General features: G+C 36.3%; 1 non-coding gene across 1 annotated transcript; it reads left to right on the top strand.

The window, feature by feature from the left end:
* Positions 1-944: 944 nt before the first annotated feature.
* Positions 945-1,028, top strand: Trnal-uaa. The gene has a single exon. It is a non-coding gene; the product is annotated as a tRNA-Leu (tRNA).
* Positions 1,029-11,982: the final 10,954 nt, after the last annotated feature.

Raw genomic sequence — 11,982 nt, 5'->3', positions numbered from 1 at the left:
CAGAACACCAAGATTTAAAGATCAACGTAATCGGGAACGTTTTTTCATTTCAAGGTGATGCATAAATATTCCAAAACGAATAAATAAATGACTTTAAACTCGTATTCCATCTTGTTTCCGGCATTAATAACAATTACGAATGTTCGTAAAGCGTATATTGACGCGTTACTGCGTATGCTCTTTTGCGTCAGAGCGATATCGGGGTAGAATTTGAGTCGGGCGTCAAAGGGGATGAACCGAGGGCCGCTGGGAGCCGGCAGGGATAGGAGCAATCCGGTGATGCACCCTTGACAGTTCACTACGATAAGATCTGCTTTTTCGCCGAGTAGTCGGCTCCATTTGAATTCTGTTTGTGAGCCCGAGCAACACCACTCTTCCACTGCATTGTGCCTCTATCGATGGAAAAGGATATTACCATCTACTGATTGTCGGTAATCCTTATTCCCTGCTATTGAGTTTCCTTTGCTCTGCAACTATTCTACAATAGCCCGCGGTATCTATCAAATAAAGCCATCTGATTTATGTTTCTTTTAACTGAACTACCAGTTACAACAAACTACCTTTGTATAAATTCGATAAATTTAACATTTATTAAGTTGTATCTGTTGCAAATTTATTTGCCACGTGTAATTTATTACGCTGCGATTGTTGGGAAAATTATTAATTCTTAATGCATGAAAGATATCATTTTCAGTGCATTCAAAGATGTTATTTTATCGTTACCTGTAATATATAAAAATACTGCAAGTAAACTAATTTGATGTGCAGTATCATGTTCAATTATACATGGGAAGCAGCTATAATTTCCAACGTATTGTATGTAGATAATATTTAAACTTTCCTAGAACATATTTACTGTCATATTTTACAAAAGTAAATGGAAAATAATACTTATTAATTATTTGTACGATAAATAATATTATGAAGAAACATGTGTTCAACAAGCCAGGTTGGCCGAGCGGTCTAAGGCGCCAGACTTAAGTTCTGGTTCCCAATTGGGAGCGTGGGTTCGAACCCCACACCTGGCAAAAACTTTTTCTTTTTTTATTTAAAAAATATAATAATTGTAAAATGTACCCCTTGGTTTGGAAGCAATATGCAACGTATGAGATTGTAAAATTTAAAAAGCAAATTTATATTATTACAATCTATAAGTTCAAAATTTCATTGTAAGATGTTTAACTTATAAATGTATATTCTAAGATACTTAATTGCTAAATATTTTCAGAACAATGGAATAAAAAATTAAAATAATATAAATTGTACATACTGCAATAAATATATGATTCATTTTATTTATAAAAATCACCGTTATACATTTAATTATCTGTTAATTATGAATTATACGTGCGAAAGATTCAATTGGCCGTAATTTGTAATATCTATTGTTGCATTTTAATTAACATTATTTCCACATTTTTAATAATGTAGAATTATGTAGTCTGCTATCTTTGAGAAAATTGGATGAACTACTGAATACTCATGATGTCGATAAAAGAAATCTCTGTAATGATAGAATCAATCGACGATAAAACTATGACCGAATGAAGTCCTGCCATCTATTCGTGTAATACTCCATTAAAATAAGAAAATAATACTAATAATTTAATTTTTATTTTATTTATTGATATTGTTTCATGTGGGAATGGTAAAAAATGTAAAAATCATAAAATAGGAATAGTTGTATCAGGAAAATCAACTTTATAGTTAGCAATAATAATTTATAATTCCATAGTTATATTTTTGTGTATGGTATATATTCATTTAAAAATTACCGTGTATGTTCATCTTTGTACATATATGTATCTTTATTGATGAAAAAGCAACAATTCGCAAATTCTTTGTAATTATTTCGCCTGAAACTGTCAACGTTTATTGATTGTGTTTTGAATATTGCACGCAAAGTATTTTAATTTTGCGCGCCGCTTTACGCGTAAGGGTTAGCGCGTAGCATCAGCCAATAGCAAAGCGTCTAGAAGAGAATTTGGCGGGAGATGCCATCATTCCGGTGTCGGGAAGCGTGGCGTCAGGACGTGTCGATTTGTTTGACAGGTGTAAATTTCGTTCGTGCGTAGCATTTGTATCATCATTCTACCACATCCTACAGACTACTATTAGGTTCGTTGAATTAATATATTGTTATTTAATACATTTTTAAATACTGTCACAGCAATATTCAATAATTTTAACTCCGTTTGTTCTGTTCTCTTTGGTTAACTACGTAATTGTTCGATTTACGAGCATCATACATTAACAGTTTCTGAGGCTTATTTATTGCACTATTGGCAATTATTTTGATATTATTGATTTTTAACCTCAAGTTTTTGCTTCTCATTCGTACAGATTGAATGTTGAAATCACATTGAAAGAACATCTCGATGACTGACCAACTGTATTAGGTATGTTAGGATCATTTGATTTATCATTCCATTCGTACCTTGTCAGAAGTATTGAAACGAAATTAAATACAATGAAAGAAATCACATTTTCTCTGTTCGAATAATATATATTTATCAAATTGTTTTGTATTTAAGCGAGAAGTCAAGATAACTTGTATATTTTATTCTATTCCAAACGTGCACTCTGTAATAAAATCGCCATTATACTTTTGTCAACTTTCATTGTTTTTAAAGGGTAGTGCGAGAGTTTAGTCGCATTTCGAGTCAAGGCCAAGGTTAATCGTAGCTTCTACGTATTGTTATCAGTCTATCCATAAGCATGCTTTTCTAAGAAAATTTGATTTCTTGAAATTATTTTTGTACATTTATAAACTTGTAAATTCCCTGACTAATACACTTTTACTTTCAGAGAATATTTGTAATCGCGTGCAATGCGGTCGGTAAAGTCAGTGTTTACTACGTAATAGAAATTATATTCTTTCAGAGCACAGCAGCTCTTAACAATTATTGTAAATTCAGTTAGAATTTTTGCGCGAAATTAGAGTCAGTGTTTGTTCGTCGATAGTATTTTAAACGGGCACGTTACTAGTTTTTTATTTTTATTTTTATCTCTGAATATTCGTTATCGGTATTAGAGTCAATGATTTTCGCAAGAGGATGCTGTCTCTCCAGGAATCAAGAATGGTAAATGCATCATTTATTTTATCTTTGAGTATTATATTTTAATTAATTTTATTTAATTAAGAAAAGATCAGAATTTTAATTTCATATTTTCTTGAATTTTTACAGTTTTATTTTCACCTTGGTATTCAATGATTCTTTCTCGATGACAATGTTCTTCGGATCTAATGGTGAGTCACAAGCATTTTCATTTTTCTTTCGTGACTGATTATATTGCATAAAATTTTTGACAAGAATAGTGATCGTGTGTGTGGATATTTATCATACTTGTGAGTAGTAACATCTTTTAACGAATTTTAAATTGAATTATAACCGCACAAAGATAATAATATTCGCTTGAATTAATGTTGCGATAAAGCATTGATCTATTTACTTTAGCGTTGCAAATTATGAAATATTAGGATTAAATTTAAGAATATTACCAGAATTGTATTATTTTTTTCTTTTACTTTTCTTAAATTGTGGACCAAGAGAAACCTGCATCATCTGTGTTATTCTCTGGTGGTAATACATTTGTTACCGATCATAAATTTTTTATCTCGAGAAATCTATATTATCAACAATTGATTTAGAGGTTCCTGAAATGCCAATAGATAACAAAACTTTTTGATAGTTAGTTGTAAAGGATTGCAGTTTTCTTTTAATCGATATTGATAAATTCAATCATTGACTAAAGATAGCACAAACCAAACATGAAATGGAACTTCGTGCGTCCGAGTCTGAAGGACCAGGAAAAAATGACTGGTTTTTTAGCGCACTCTATGTTTAAGCAACGGTGAATTAAAAAACTGTAAAATAAAATAATTAGGTAAAATGAAATCCGTTACGGTGTTGTGAAATAGTATCTCCATTCTAAAACACGAGATTGATGTCCAAAATTATTCCATTTTATATTATGTGTTTATGTGTGTATTAGAAAGAGCTCTATTTGCGTTTGACGAATTCACCGATTCGTTGAACACTCTTAGAATAGTTGTGCAAATAAGAAAGTATTCGCGTTTAATTCAATAAATAATTTTCGATGCAGATGTAATTCATTATTTCCTGATTTTAATTCCTATCACTAGTGGCGCTGCGGTGTAAAGTCTGGTTAAATCGATATGGTAGGATATGACACGAAAATAGTATGGGAGTCAGATGACCCACCAAAACATGAGACGAAAAAAGCATTGGATGTCAATGATTCCGTAAATTGACTCCTTTCTCGTATAAACTGAAAAAATATATATGAAATTATAATTAAAATCATTCTTGTATATTATAATTTTTGTGCCTTCTTAGATTATATCTAACATAATTTGTCACATACGAAATTTTTTAAAATATATTCCTGGCTCACATTGTTTCCGTAACGTGTATACCAATTATTTTTATTATCGAGATAGGATTTTATAGAGGATTCTAAGTCAGAATTTTTAAGATGCAGAATAGTAAGACTGTTACGTAACTGTAACCGCTCGATTTTTAGTCCTGTTGCGTCATCATTTTCCGAACCAATATTTGCTTATATTGTTGGAAAATTTTCTCCTAGCAAGATACGAAAGAACGTGCATGATATCGCCTTTCAATTCTTCTAATCTTGGAAGATAAGAACCTTTCGTCCGAGATTAATTTATTCCTCCCTTGATAATTCTTCCGTAATTCATCGCTTCAACATGTTTCATTGAATTCATTGATTGGTCATTAACAATGCGGTAGTTCTAATAACGTTCGTTGCGACGTACATACATACGTAGTACGCCGGGGCGTGAAAAGTTGAAATACGCATTGATTCGTGGCAAAGCAATAAAGTTGCCCGTTCCAAATGACACGATAAAGGAAATGTTGGTCACAGAAGGCCGCGGGGGAAAGGTCAGGACAGAAACGAAACGTAATTGCATTATAAACGGCTGAATACGCCCTCGGGATAGGAGGCGCGCTTTAATCGAAGACTCTCTATCTCCGGCGCGTAAATCATGCCGAGCCGTCAAATCGGGCCGCTGTTCGCGCAACAAACGCAACGCGCTTCCCCGGCAATTACGACAAATGAATCGTGAAATGGCTCGTTAATAAGAACGTTACTCTCGCGTGACATTGTGTCAAGAATTTCGCTGGTAAGACAACAGTTTCTTCGTACACACGCGTTTCTGTGTTACACTTTCGCAGAATTAAAGAATTAATCAAAACATTAGGCAGGTTCCTTTAGACTTTAAGAATGCAGGATTTTAAAAGGGAATATGATCTATGTTCCAGTATTGCTATCCGTGGTTGTACGTAGTACAAATTCAACTGATGAAATTCTCTGGGCTCTGTTAATTAGTGACATGTCGTTAATTATCACAGAGTGGAATAAAACTGATTATTTTTAGATGTAATTAGAATACAACCAGATTCTTTTTTCCGATATCATAATCAATGATTGATGTTTCTCTGATAATGATCTGGAATGTTTAACGAATGGTAGACTCTTTGAACATTTCGAATATTAAAGTATTAGGGAAAGTATACTTTTGCATAAAAATGGGTATAATGTATTTTTTGTCTGTTATTATTATTATTAATCATTGAAGTAGTTCATTGACATAGAATTACTTCAACTCTGAGATAGTAAAATGGTGACATTAGATTACACAATAAATTCTACTAAAATACTACATTGCAGTTGAATTTCAGCCAGACTGTTTGCTCATTACTTCATCAATGTTATCTGCCTATCTTCCTATCGTTTTCATTATCAATTAAATCGGAATTCTTCTGAAGTGTTTGTCCCTCCGCGTGTAAATTTAATTATACAAATCGTGAAATTACATGTGATTAAACGTTGATGCATCTGTGCATGCGTGATATTTCAAAAGATAATATCAATAACTGCTGGTATTAGTGTCAGTATCTGTAGACGGGTACATTAGATAAAGCAGTAATGCCAAGTGAAGGAAGCAATAGCGCCGTTAGAAACGCTCGCTCGATTTATTCCTAAATTTCTAACGTAAGGGGATAGCAACGAAAAAAAAAAAAAAAAAACATTTTAGAACGAATCGTTCCAAATCGTTGATCGATCGATCAGATAGATCGTTTCGAAATGAGAAGGCGCGATAGCAAATGAGGGAGGATAAATTGACAATTGAATTATCGTCACCGGTAAACTAATTGGTAAATGGAAAAAAAAAAAAAGAAGAAGATAATACCATGGTGAAGGTGAATTTCGTTGATACAATGATATAAATGTAATGCTTGCCTGTAATCTGTAACTACATACGGTGCAACGGAAATGACGAAACATTAAGGGAAGAGAGACGTGGGTCAGACGATAAAGAGACGGTTGAATAAAGAAATCCAACGACGATAACCGTGTGACAGGCAAGCGGAATGGATAGAATCCGCGTTAATTTGGTTTTACGTTACAGAGTGATTATACGTGCTTGGACGGCGTAACGCAATACGGATTTAGGCGGGTCTTTAATCCGAAACAAAGCGTCGGTTTCGGTGGGCACACGTGGATGTGGGAGAGACCTCACACGTCGTTTCACCGCGAGCGAGTTTCGTTCTCCTTTCTTCTCGGCGCGGTGCGAAACGCCACCTCCTAGACAAGCGGCTTCCGTTCGTCCTTCACCGATCGATCAGAGGCCGATTTTTCTACGAAATCTCCTTGCTTCTCTGAATAGGGTCCGTTAATCTGAACCCAATTATATATATATAGGTATAATAGGTCACGTACTCTGGGCAATTGACTTGGATTCTTGCTAGATTCGAAATGAAAAACTTCGAGATAAGTAGAAAATTGTGAACCGGTTAAAGTGATGCCAAACGCTCGTCACTTTTATAATAAATCTAATTGTTACTTGAACGAACGAAATTCTTTGAGTTGGCAGTGTCGCGCTAACGAGTCGAGATAATGGCAGATAATCGCGCGGTTAAGTGCGTCAGTTATCCAAATTGCGGGATAACGTTTGTTGTCATTCTCTAAGTAACATTCTTCGTACAAAACTCAAAGAGGTGTGTACGTATGTATTCCAGTAATTACGTCAGTCCTTTTACGTTTGCCCGTTTATTTGCGATAGATTTTTGCACGTGGCTTACATGAGAGTCTTCATTACTATTGTCAATACACGCAATACAAAATGTTCCTATCTCTCGGCGTTACGGTATTATTATGACATTATTGCTACTTTGTGCAGACTGTATAGAAAAATTTGAAACGAGAGAGATTGGGTTTAGGATGTGTGAAAATCGCGGCTATCATCAGCACGTAAGTGGTAAGTCATCTCTCTGATTACAAAGTATGACTGATAATGGATTATTTACGATTTCGATCGTTACGATATTTACACTGAATTAAACATATCCAAATTGTCACATCTTTGCGATTAAATTCCTTCCCGATAAAGAATTCGGACAAGCACACATCTAAGTTCCGTTCTTATCGAAATAATCGTGACTGATATTTTTGAAGTGCGTCTTTTCGTTTCAATGTAATCGCTGTTCTTATACAGTTTGTAAAAATGAGTTAGTTGATAATAGAAGACGATCCTCGAAAAATTTAGGCACAGCTAAATATCTTGTTCTGCGAAACTCCGCACTTGGGAGATATAATAAATTTAATGAAGATTCAGTTTCATCAAAGACGTCGATAGATCGATGATTCCGCGTTCGAAACTGAAACATACTGTGTGTTACATCAGTTAATGAAGGCGTTGTAACTTCGTACAATAATTATCATTCAGCGATTCAACAGGTTTTTAAAGTCGCGCGTAACAGCCATTATATTCGTTGATTGCAAATTCAATCTGTCAGTGAGAAAACGCACGCGGACGACACTATCACGCGCAATAGGATCTAATCGTTCAGCAACCAAAGAAGGAAAGACAATTGGCTTTGTTTGGGTCCCCTAAGCGCGCGTAGGTGTTTTTAGCAATCAAGAAGCGACAAAGGAAACGTCGAGTCTGTCGGTGAAAAAAGAAAAAAAAAAAAAAACCATCATCGAACAGTTTTCCGCGGGGAAGTCAATTTGTCTGCAGGTAGCCGAGAGATTGTAATTTTTAACGCGAGTTGGAACCACGCCAATGTATTTTAACGCGAAAACGGCCGTATACTCCGTATGTTACGCTTATCTGCGAAGATATTGCCATTTCCAATCCCTTTGGATCATAAGCTTTGCATAAATACACACACACAGACACATATATGTAGACACATGCAAGTTTGTCTGCCGTGAAAACAAATCGTAATTGCGAGTTGAACGACACATAGTTTTTCCTCGCGTTCGTGCGTGCGTGCGTCCGTGAGCACTTGGCGAAGTAAGATTTAGAGTTCTAAGTTCAAGTGCTTAAGCAACATTTCACACTTGCCATGGGCTTCGCTCATGATCGTTGAACGCGGCGTATACGTACATACATATGTAATACTAATAATACGTTCAAATACAACGGTGAATTAACCTTGAATTAGCTTCGTTTCGAAGCATGATTTTTCCTTGTAATTAGTAGAGCAAACAACAAATTGTTACGTCTTCTGCGAAGGATTACGTCTCCACGATGGAAAGAAAAGTTTGTCCGTGACTATCGTAGATGAATTCTGCACCTTCGATTTGATGGAAGTACATGTATGGAACAAAAAAAAAGTTTCTTAATCATTTAACGTGGCGGACTCGTGCGTGCTAACAGCGACTTCATGGTTCTGAATGCGTGTACGTAATGTTCGAGTTTTACCATTTGATTATTTAGACTCTGATGTTACAACTATAATAAATCAAATGTCAGTGAAACCTACTACGTAAAATAGACATCCACGCGTCCAGAATCATAAAGTCGCTGTTAGGACTTTCTTGCCATTTTTCGAGAGAACTATTAGATTGCGATTAATGGTTCCTTGGAAAAGTTTTACCTTCGTGATGAATAAAATACAATGCAACAAAAAAAAATAAATAAAAAATGTTGGCCTTGGAATTCAAGGCAGATTCTTTACATATATTTCCATCAAATCGAAGGCGATAATGACGGACAAATTTTTCTTACCACCTTGTACGTGTATGCGAGACGAGTATAAAAAAAAAAAAAATAGACAGTGTAAAAGTAGAAATTTAATCATATAGAACAAAACTTGCGCGTGTTTTAATTTTTTAAACGCGTGAACTTGATTCGTTATTAATTTCCCTGTTAAAGACGAGAAGCGTGGTAGTCTCTCTAAAGCATCTCGATTCTAGTTTTCCGCGAGGAAGACAACCGGGAGCTTTCATTGTCCCGGGGAAAGCTTGTAATGTAGCGTCGTGTGTATCGTGGCGTAAGAACGGCCGGAGAAAGTGATTGAAAGTCCGTACCGAAAGGCATCCACGGACGATCTTGGTTTTCCGGGGCGGGAACAAAGATGAAGCGTTTCTTTCTCTGCGAGGCTTGACAAATGCGATCTATTTGTACGGCGGTGGCAGCGTGACCGGAGGCTGAAAAGAGGATTTGATTTACCGGCTCGCATCTCTGCGTTGGCCATTGGCGATTTTTCGTATCGGCCACGGTATTTATGAGACGGCACCGCGTCGTATTAATGGTGCCCCTGGTACCGTACATCCGGCTGTATCGACGCAACGATCTTGTCTTGAATCTTGTCCCCTATCGATATGCCACCATTTCGATCGTCCTCTACCTGCGACGCCATCTTCCCACGCGAATACGCTGTACAGTCCACCCTGTCGACCATGTGTTTTATCGTATCGCATTATCCCACCCGGTATATCGTTCTGCATTAGCGACGTTCTTACCAGATCGTCAGATATGTCTCACTTTCCTTCCTCTTTTCTTTTCTTTTCTCGAAGAAATTCTTCGTTAGACGCGTTTTCGATAAGCGGCCCTGTGCCGTGCCTGGCCATTTCGAATCTTTTACGTCTACGTGGTGATCGGCCCCCGTTCTTATCAAATTCGATGGAACTCCCAATCGAAGTTGTGAATAAGGTTACCTTCATTGGAACGGCGAAGATTTGCTACGTATCTCAACCAATTGTAACACGAATGACAATTATCTCTTGAACGCGTGACTTTTCTTTCAAATGTTTGCTATTAAAAAAAAAAATTCACTCTTTTGTTCTTGTGTATTTTGTACTCTTTCGCCTTTCGAGGGATATTCAAATATTTCGAAAGATATTTTTATCGCGTTGAATCGCCAAATGAATGTAATATGTTTCTGCGACTCGTGCTTCCGCGGCGGGAAACCACGTGACTCACGTGGGTAGCAGCGAACAAGCAAAATAATTGGATGATACAATTGATTCCACCGGGTATGGCGAATAAATTCTGCTTCGTTTCTTAGCCTTCTTGTTGCGCTGCAACAGTTTCGAGAGGAGGGCTTTCTTACTTCGTGCGTAAACCTTTCACGTGCAACAGCGCGCTTTACTTCGAAAATAATAAATTTATCGCGATAATCGTTTCATTATGGTAGTTCGTGACTGTCGGAAAGGAATTTCTTAATGACGCTTGATAAATTTATCAGCGTTACCTTTTCAATTTTATCTTGGAATTTGTGCCATCTGCTCTTTGTGCGCTACGCAAGGGAATAAATTGTTGCTTTAGGAAAAATGTTGAATTAAAAGTAAAGTTAATCAGTTCGACTTTTGAAAGGGCCAACGTTATATTGTCGACTATTGTGTTACGTTATCGGACTCGACTAACGGCTATACATCTAATTTTATAGTCAGTTATTGTATCAAACTTGAAGTTTTAACAATAAGGCAAAACGGTGGCACTGTTTTCGCAAATTGACAAATCTTGAATGGAAAATAGGAATTTCGAATCGTGCCCCTTTATGGCAAAAATTTTACGTGCATCGACGTTATTTACGACTTGAGACGAAGTACGCCTCACCAAATCTGTATGAAATTTAGTGTCGAACGAATGGTAAACTTTCAGCGTGTACGAGCATCCTCGAATGAAACATCGCTCCGAAACATTGGGAAAACATTCAATGTTTCGACGTGAACGGAACGCCATAAAAGGAGGGAAAGATATATATCGCGGATGGTGAACGTTTACATTTCTAGAAAACAGAAAGTAAATTTAAAACGAATGTTAATGATAAACAGGAGGCAATCGGCCGTAAAAACACGGGTGGGTTATTTACGTTCGTGATGTATTATGTTCTTAATTGTAGCCCGTTTTACGTAATTACGCGACGGTGTTACGAAATGATTTTGTAATTAATTGAGAAATAAAAATAAAAAGGGAAAGAAAGATAAATGCGGACACTGACGATCGCAAGAATATTTGTAAAAATACGTAGGTGATAATAGTATTGCTAAAATTAAAATACAATGAGCTGACGATCTTGTTTACGGCAGAAGTTTCTTCTTGTAATATAGAGTGGACGATAGGCATCTTCTTCGAGCTTATCAATTTTTAAAAATAGCTACTTTTAGATAATGTAACCAATCATCTTTCAGACGTGAGTGTCCATTTTTTTTTTGTTTGTTTGTTGAGTAACGTTGATTTCTTCGTAATGTGCTACGATTTCGCGCAATGTACTGTATGTCTCTCGCACTGAAGTTTATTACATCGTGGGCCATTACCGCCGCGGCGTTGCGTGCTCGTGCCACGTGCTACGAATAGCGACACTGCATTGCGACATTAATACTTTGATTATTCTCATACAACAGTAACAAACATTTCTAGAACAGACACGATGCTTTTCCGAACGGTCTTTATTGAGAGATCGATTTCTTTTTCCCTTGCCCAGGCTTCGTGCCTGTCTCTAAATTTATTTGCAAACAGATTCAATCGGTATCTGCTTATTCCTTTCCGACGGGGAAAAAAGAAAACGAGCAATTCGCCGCATAAAAATGGCTGCCTATCGGAATTAGAAAGTCAAATCTGTTCGATGGTTCAGCTGGCATACGGGTTGGAACGGGGCAGACATCTCGTTTCTCTTACGCGTAGTGTATACGATA

This window comes from Frieseomelitta varia, unplaced genomic scaffold (assembly GCF_011392965.1).
Source record: "Frieseomelitta varia isolate USP_RPSP 00005682 unplaced genomic scaffold, Fvar_1.2 scaffold_239, whole genome shotgun sequence".
Taxonomy (NCBI): Eukaryota; Metazoa; Arthropoda; class Insecta; order Hymenoptera; family Apidae; genus Frieseomelitta; species Frieseomelitta varia.
This window is presented reverse-complemented; position numbering and strand designations above follow the sequence as displayed.